Raw genomic sequence first — 7232 nt, 5'->3', positions numbered from 1 at the left:
AGAGAAGAAGAGGAGAGGAGAGGGGAGGCTGGCCATGTGCATGTGGAAGGGGGTGGGGTGGAGAAGGGGGAAAGGACAGCAAAGAACAAAAGAGCAAGAATACATCCTTTATTTTTCATGGCTCCTTTAAAAGTTCTCTTTGCCAACAGTGAATCAGGCTTTTAGAAAATACCAGAAGGGGTTGGGGATTTAGCTCAGTGGTAGAGCGCTTGCCTAGGAAGCGCAAGGCCCTGGGTTCGGTCCCCAGCTCCGAAAAAAAGAACCAAAAAAAAAAAAAAAAATACCAGAAGTCACCTAGAGCAGCATCCCTCCACAGAACATTGTCCTCCTTGCATTTTCATAATTGTGGACATTTTCCTAGTTACGGTTTCTATTGCTGGGATGAAGCACCATGACTAAGGTGATTTGGGGAGAAAAGAGTATTTGGCTTACAGTTCCACATCGCTGTTTATCAAGGAAGGAAGACAGGACAGGAAGTCAAACAAAGCTGGATCCTGGAGGCAGGAACTGACACTGAGGCCATGATGGAGTGCTGCTTACTGGCTTGCTCCCCCATGGCTTGCTCAGACTGCCTTCAAGTAGAACCCAGAACCACCTGTCCAGGGGTATCCTGACCTACAATAGTCTGGGGCATCCCTCATTGATCGCTTATTAAGCAAATGCCCTACAGCCTTGCCTACAGCCTGATGGAGGCATTTTATCAATTGAGGCTCATATTCTGACTTGTGTCATGATGATGTAAAACTAGCCAGCACAGACATGAAGATCACATCCAAGTCATGGTATATGGCATGGAGAATCCGTTTCCTACCAGCACGTTTGGTGTTGGTGGTGCATGACTCTGAGCAGACATCCTGGAATTGCTTTGGGCTGAAGGGCACTTAGATCACTGATTTCATTTTATGATTGGTGAGGCCATCAAGAATAGCTGTTGGATTGTGCCAAGAAGAAGCAACAATGACAGAGTTTGGCAATAGTGTTTATGGCAGAAAGTATCATACCTATACCTTCAAAAAATAAAGGGAAGTAAGTGGTAGAAATGAACAGCAGGGGAGATTGTCCCACTCAACATTTGCTCTGTTGACTCTGTGTAATGGTATTCTCTCCTTAGTTGTTGACAGATCCTGAAAAGGAATCCAGTTCCCAAGTCTTCCGAGGACCCAGCTATACCACCCCTGGGCATATACCCAAAAGATGCTCTAACATATAACAAAGACACATGCTCCACTATGTTCATAGCAGCCTTATTTATAATAGCCAGAAGCTGGAAAGAACCCCGATGCCCCTCAACAGAGGAATGGATACAGAAAAGGTGGTACATTTACAGCTATTAAAAACAATTACTTCATGAAATTCATAGGCAAATGGATGAAACTAGACAATATAATCCTGAGTGAGGTAACCCAATCACAAAACAGTAGTCATGGTATGCACTCACTGATAAGTGAATATTAGCCCAAAACCTCAGATTACCCAAGATACAATCCACAGACCACATGCAGCTCAAGAAGAAGGACGACCAAAGTGTGAATGCTTCAGTCGTTCTTAGAAGGGGGGAACTAAAATATCCATAGGAGGAAATACGGAGACAAAGTTTGGAGTAGTGACTGAAGGAATGGCCATTCAGAGCCTGCCCCACCTGGGGATCCAGCCCATATACATACAGTCACCAAACCCAGACAATATTGCTGATGCCAAGACGTGCATGCTGACAGGAGCCTGATAAAGCTGTCTCCTGAGAGGCTCTGCCAGAGCATGACAAACACAGAGGGAAATGTTCACAGCCAACCATTGAACTGAGAATGGGGTTCCCATTGGAGGAGTTAGAGAAAGGATTGAAGGAGCTGATGGGGTTTGTAACACCATAAGAACAACAATGCCAACCAACCAGAGCTTCCAGGGACTAAACCACCACCCAAAGACTACACATGGACAGACCCATGGCTCCAGCTGCATAGTAGCAGAGGGTGGCCTTGTTGGGCACCAAAGGAAGGAGAAGCCAAGGCTGGACCTTCCCCCCCCTCACCCCCACAGTGTAAGGGAATGTCAGGGCAGGGAGGCGGGAAGGGGTGAGTGGTTGGGGGAAAGGAGATAACATTTGAAATGTAAATAAAAAATCCAGTAAAATATATTATAATTTAAAAAAAGAAATAATAATAAAAAAGATTTTGATTCGAGGGAGTAATATGCTAATCGTGTTCATTTTCTTCTCATTCTTTCAGTAGTGGAGACTCCAGGTTCTAGTTGGAGCTCTAGGTCAGGTATGCAATTGAGTTCTCTACAGTGTGAGGTGAGCTGCAAGTTTCTTACTTACATGTTTTAAAAAGCAGGGGGTGGCTCTATATTGCCTTTACATCTTCTAGGTGGAGTAAAGATAGATGTTGTAGATGAGAACAGTGTTCCTGGAAGTGCTGGGGAACACATAGAAAAGTACACTTGGGAAAGTAAATTTGGCTTTATGTAAGTCGGACTTTTAAGACTGAAAGAGAAAGAAAGGGAGGGAGATGAGAAGCTAGCAGAAGTCATTATCATGACCAGGATCACCATGTTTCTGGGTCACTCGGGGTGCACAGAGCAGTGAAGTTTCTGTTCTGACTGCTCACAACCCCTGTGGGTCTCTGCTAAGGGGACTATGTTTCACTTTAGAGCGAGAGATTACACTCTAGGAATAGTAACTGTGTAACAGTAAACAGCTGTGTCTTAATTACTGCAAGTCCTTTAAGTTTCCACATTTGTAACTTTTTCATTGGGTGAGGGGTGTGTGCAACACAGAAAGTACTGAAAGGGAAGGAAAATGGAGGATGGCTTCTTTAACACCGGTTCCCAAGATAGCGGATAAAAGCCAACTTCACATTATAGTTATGTTAGTACACTCTGTGCTCTCAGCATGAGAGCTCATTTTTATTTATTTCTATTTTTAAAATTAATTAATTAACTTTCATGTGGAACTTAGATGCCTCTGCTGGGCCTGGAACGATGGCCCAGTGATTAAGAGCACGTGCTGCTCTTCGGGAGAGCCAGGACCCGCATACCAGGTAGCTCACAAGTGCTTGCAACTTCAGCTCTGGAAGTTATGATGCCCCCTTCTGGCCTGTAGAGGTAACTGTACACACGGCAAAGATGCCCGCACATGGATAAATAACTTAAAATATTTTAAAAAAAAGTCTGTGCTGTGGCCATTAAAACCTAGTACAACAAAGCAAACTATGGTCAGCAATAAACAATGTTGGCGTGCTTTCCCACATAAATAGGGAGTATATTGGGAAACTGACCTGTGCACGGGGAATTTAGTATGTCAGGTATAGGAGATCATATAAGCCCTGGGGATAAGAATATGGGTATTTTGCACTGGACATGATGGCCCATGGCCACTAAAGCACCTTCTTTAAAGAGATGTGCCCTTTGCATCTGCCAGTGCAACGGTGCTGCTTTGCTGGAAGAGAATGGGGAAGCTGTGGGGACCCCTAGGAAACTCCCCACTGACATATTTAGTCTGCGGCCTGTGGGTCTCAGTCAGTCAGTCACCTGGGAAGGAGTTTTGCATCTGTCAGCCAGGGTAGCCTAAGGGAGCCGGAGCAGGTGTGGCACCGCCCAGACTTCCGGTTTATGGCCGGATGCAGGCTTGGTTTTTCGGTCTCACTACCCTGCTTGGTGCATCTGGGATGGTAAATAGTGCAGTGATTAATTCAGAAACTGCAAACGGAAAGTGTTATGAGGTTTGCCTCTGAGCTTTACATCAACATGGAAGGTTGAGTTCTCATTTGCTCCCCGAGGGGAATGTAAAGGAATCCTCTGGGTCTCTGCCCAGGTCGATTTTATCATCCTCTACCAAAACGTGTGCATAAATACATTGCCAGGACTTCCGGTAGTGCCGTTGTGGTTTCAACCATTATTGTTTTCCCCAGAAATATCAGACAAAATTACTCTTTTCCATCCATTTACTCATTTATTCACTTTATATCACAGCCCCTCCCTCCTCTCCTCCCAGTCGGGACCTCCCACTCCCTTCTCCTAGTACCTGGGTACCAACCCACCCTGGCACATCGAGTCACAGCAGTACTAAGTGCATTCTCTCCCACAAGGCAGCTCAGCAGGGTAAAGGGATCCAAAGGCAGGCAACAGAGTCTGAGTCAGAGACAGTCCCTGCTCCAGTTGTTGGGTGACCCACGTGAAGACAAGCTGCACATCTACTATGTATGTGTGTGTCCCCTACCCAGGCCCACTCCATGCATGCTCTTTGGTTGGTGCTTCAGTCTCTGTGGGCCCCCATGGTTCCAGTTAGTTGGCTCTGTAGGTCTCCTTGTGGTGTCCTTGACCTCTCTGGCTCCCTCAATCCTCCCACCCCAATCCCGAATCTTCCAGAAGACTCCCTGAGCTCTCTGCCTGATGTTTGGCTGTAAGTCTCTGCATCTGTTTCCATCAGTTGCTGGCTAGAGCCTCTCAGATGACAATCGTGGTAAGCTCCTGTCTGCAAGCATAGCAGAGTATCATTAACAATGTCAGGGGTTGGTTCTCTCCCATGGGGTGGGTCTCAAGTTGGGGCAGTCATTTGTTGGTCATTCCCTCAATCTCTGACCCATCTTTATTCCTGTATATCTTGTAGGCAGGGCAAGTTTTGGGCGAAAGGTTTTGTGAGTGGGTTGGTGTCCCCTCTCTCCACTGGAAGTCCTACCTGGCTACAGGAGGTGTTAGCCACTCTAGTCTCCATATCCCCTGCTGTTAGGCGTCTCAGCTGGGGTCACCACTATATCCTTCCAGGAGTCTCTTGCTGGTCCTAGAGATGTTCCACCCCACTGATTTCCATTCTCTCTCCTACCCTTCTTGTCCTCTGTCTTCCCCATACCTGATTCCTACCCCTGTTTCCCTCCCTACCCCCTTTTTCACCCAGTTCCCTCTCTCCATCAACTTAGATATCTATTTTATTTCCCTTCTGAGTGAGATTAAAGCATCCTCCCTTGGGTCCTCCTTGTTACTTAGCTTCTTTGGGTCTGTGAATTATAGCACGGTTATCCTGTCCTTTATAGCTAATATCTACTTATAAGTACATACCACTTGTATCTGGGTTACCCCACTCAGGATGATATTTTCTAGTGGCATCCATTTGCCTGCGAAATTCACGATGTCCTTGTTTTCAGTAGTCAAATGGTATTCCGTTGTGTAAATGTAGCACATTTTCTTTATCCATTCTTCCATTGAGAAACTTCTGGCTATTTTCGGTTTCAGGCTATTATAAGCAAAGCTGCTATGAACTTAGTTGAACAAGTGTCGTTGTGGGATGGTGGAGCATCTTTTGGGTATGTACATAGGAGTGGTATAGCTAGCTCTTCAGGTAGAACATTTCTCAAATTTCTGAGAAACCACCTGATTGATTTCCAAAGTGATTGTACAAAATTACTTCTTAAGACAGGAAGTTGGTGAATGCAGGACTAATCCAGAGGTCTTGGTTTGGGGCATGGTGACCATCCCTGATATGGCTCCAGGAACACATCTTTCGTACATTTCCTTTCCCCTCTGTGCTATATGGTAGACGTCCTGGAGTCACAAGTCTACACTAGACTGCATCAGGCTGTATCCAGTGGGTCTACAGCACGGGACTCAGGACTTCACAGATATGCAGCAGTGGGAGGAAGCTGCACCCTCAGAATCCCCATTTTAACTTCCTGTACAGGAGACCTCATCATCCCTTGATGGACTCTGAAAGGCAGGCCTAAGATCCTGAGATCATTTTTGCAAAAGGAAAGTGTTTAGCAAGTTACAGGCCACAGAGTCTGGCAATGTCTATTCTCAACACCAGGGTACAAGACCAGCTCCAAAGGGGAGACTGCTTTTTAGGGGAGCCAGCTCTCCTAGCCACTACTTTCTTTCCTGGGGTTGTTAACGAGCATGCTAATTGGTGACAATTTCCCTGGTGGGCTTTGTGATGTGGGGATGTGTCTACTAAGATATGACACCAAACCATGAATTCACTTAAAATAGTCCATCCTAGAGAGGGATATAACTCCTTGTCTGTGTTGACCTAGCCAATGATCAGTGACCAGAAGGTAAAATCTTGGGACTAGAGGCCTGGCTTCTGGCTCAGCAGAAACCACAGTCCTGACATTTTTAGCCTTTTCTTTGGAACTGTTTCAATCCAGAAACTATTCTTACGACAGACAAATCTGACAAAATAACCTCACCAGATCAAATGCCAAGGCACATCAGATAATTCCTCCATTACTGTGCCCCATTCTCTGTGGCCCCTCTCATGACTGAGCTCATAATTCTTTAAGGAATCTTCAAAATTGCATGATAACAAAAACAAACTACCAGGAGAATATATAGATGAATGTGAGAAGTAGAGAAAAGGATAAGACCACAGCGAGTACTTTCTCAAACAGGCTTGCCTTGAATCCTTGGGGATGCTTGGCAGCGGCTTGGAACAATATGGCTGACTTGAATACACAGGTAGCTACTACTGGCGTCTAGTGGGTAGGGTGCAGTGGGCCTCCCACAGTGTTCAGAACATCCCTCTTTAAGGAACAATCTAGTGCTCAATATGGACAGTATTGAGTGCTTGTGCTGGCTTATTTTATGCCAACTCCACAAAAGCTAGGGCCATTTGAAAAGAGGGACTCTCAAATGAGAAAATGCTTCTATAAGATCTGGCTGTAGGATATTTTCTTAATTAGTGATTGAGGAAGAGGGTCCAGCCCATTGTAGGTGGGGGCCAGCCCTCGTCTGGTGGTTTTTGGTTCTATAAGAAAGCAGTCATGGGAAACAAGCCAGTGAGCCATCCATGGCCTCTGTATCAGCTCCTGCCTCTAGGTTCCAGCCCTGTTTAAGTTCCTGTCCTGACTTCCTTCAGTGATGGACTATGATGTGGAAGTGTAAGTCAAATAGAGCCTTTCTTCCCTAATTTGCTTTTGGTCTTGGGGTTTCATTATAGCAATAGAGACCCTAAGTAGGAAAAGTGAGAAACCTGACCTAAGTGAAGATAAAAATGTTTCTATATGTTCTGTCATGTCAGGAATGGGTTCTAAGTGTTGGTGAGTATCTATTATGAACACACATGGCGTTTAGCTTTATGGGAGTCTCAAGAATAAGTGTGATATCCACTAACATCAAGAAGTTTCCATTTTACTTGGAGTTAGTGCACACATGATGAAATTCTGGGTTATTGGTTAAAGCAACTCTTCTCTTCCAGGGAGATTGATACGTTCATTCACGAGGACTACTGTAATAAAGTGTCACAG

General features: G+C 45.3%; 1 long non-coding RNA gene across 1 annotated transcript in view; it reads left to right on the top strand.

Annotated features, from left to right (window-relative positions):
• The window catches only part of LOC102549816 (uncharacterized), a 7499-nt gene extending 5454 nt beyond the window's left edge, over positions 1 to 2045 (top strand). The window contains exon 4 of the long non-coding RNA XR_015638990.1: positions 1122 to 2045. This is a non-coding gene — a long non-coding RNA (uncharacterized LOC102549816). The remainder of the gene's footprint in view (positions 1 to 1121) is intronic.
• The last annotated feature ends 5187 nt before the right edge of the window (positions 2046 to 7232 follow it).

This window comes from Rattus norvegicus, chromosome 15, assembly GCF_021556685.1.
Source record: "Rattus norvegicus strain SHRSP/BbbUtx chromosome 15, alternate assembly SHRSP_T2T, whole genome shotgun sequence".
NCBI lineage: Eukaryota > Metazoa > Chordata > Mammalia > Rodentia > Muridae > Rattus > Rattus norvegicus.
Note: the sequence above shows the minus strand (reverse complement) of the source record. Positions and strands in the feature narration are given on the sequence as shown.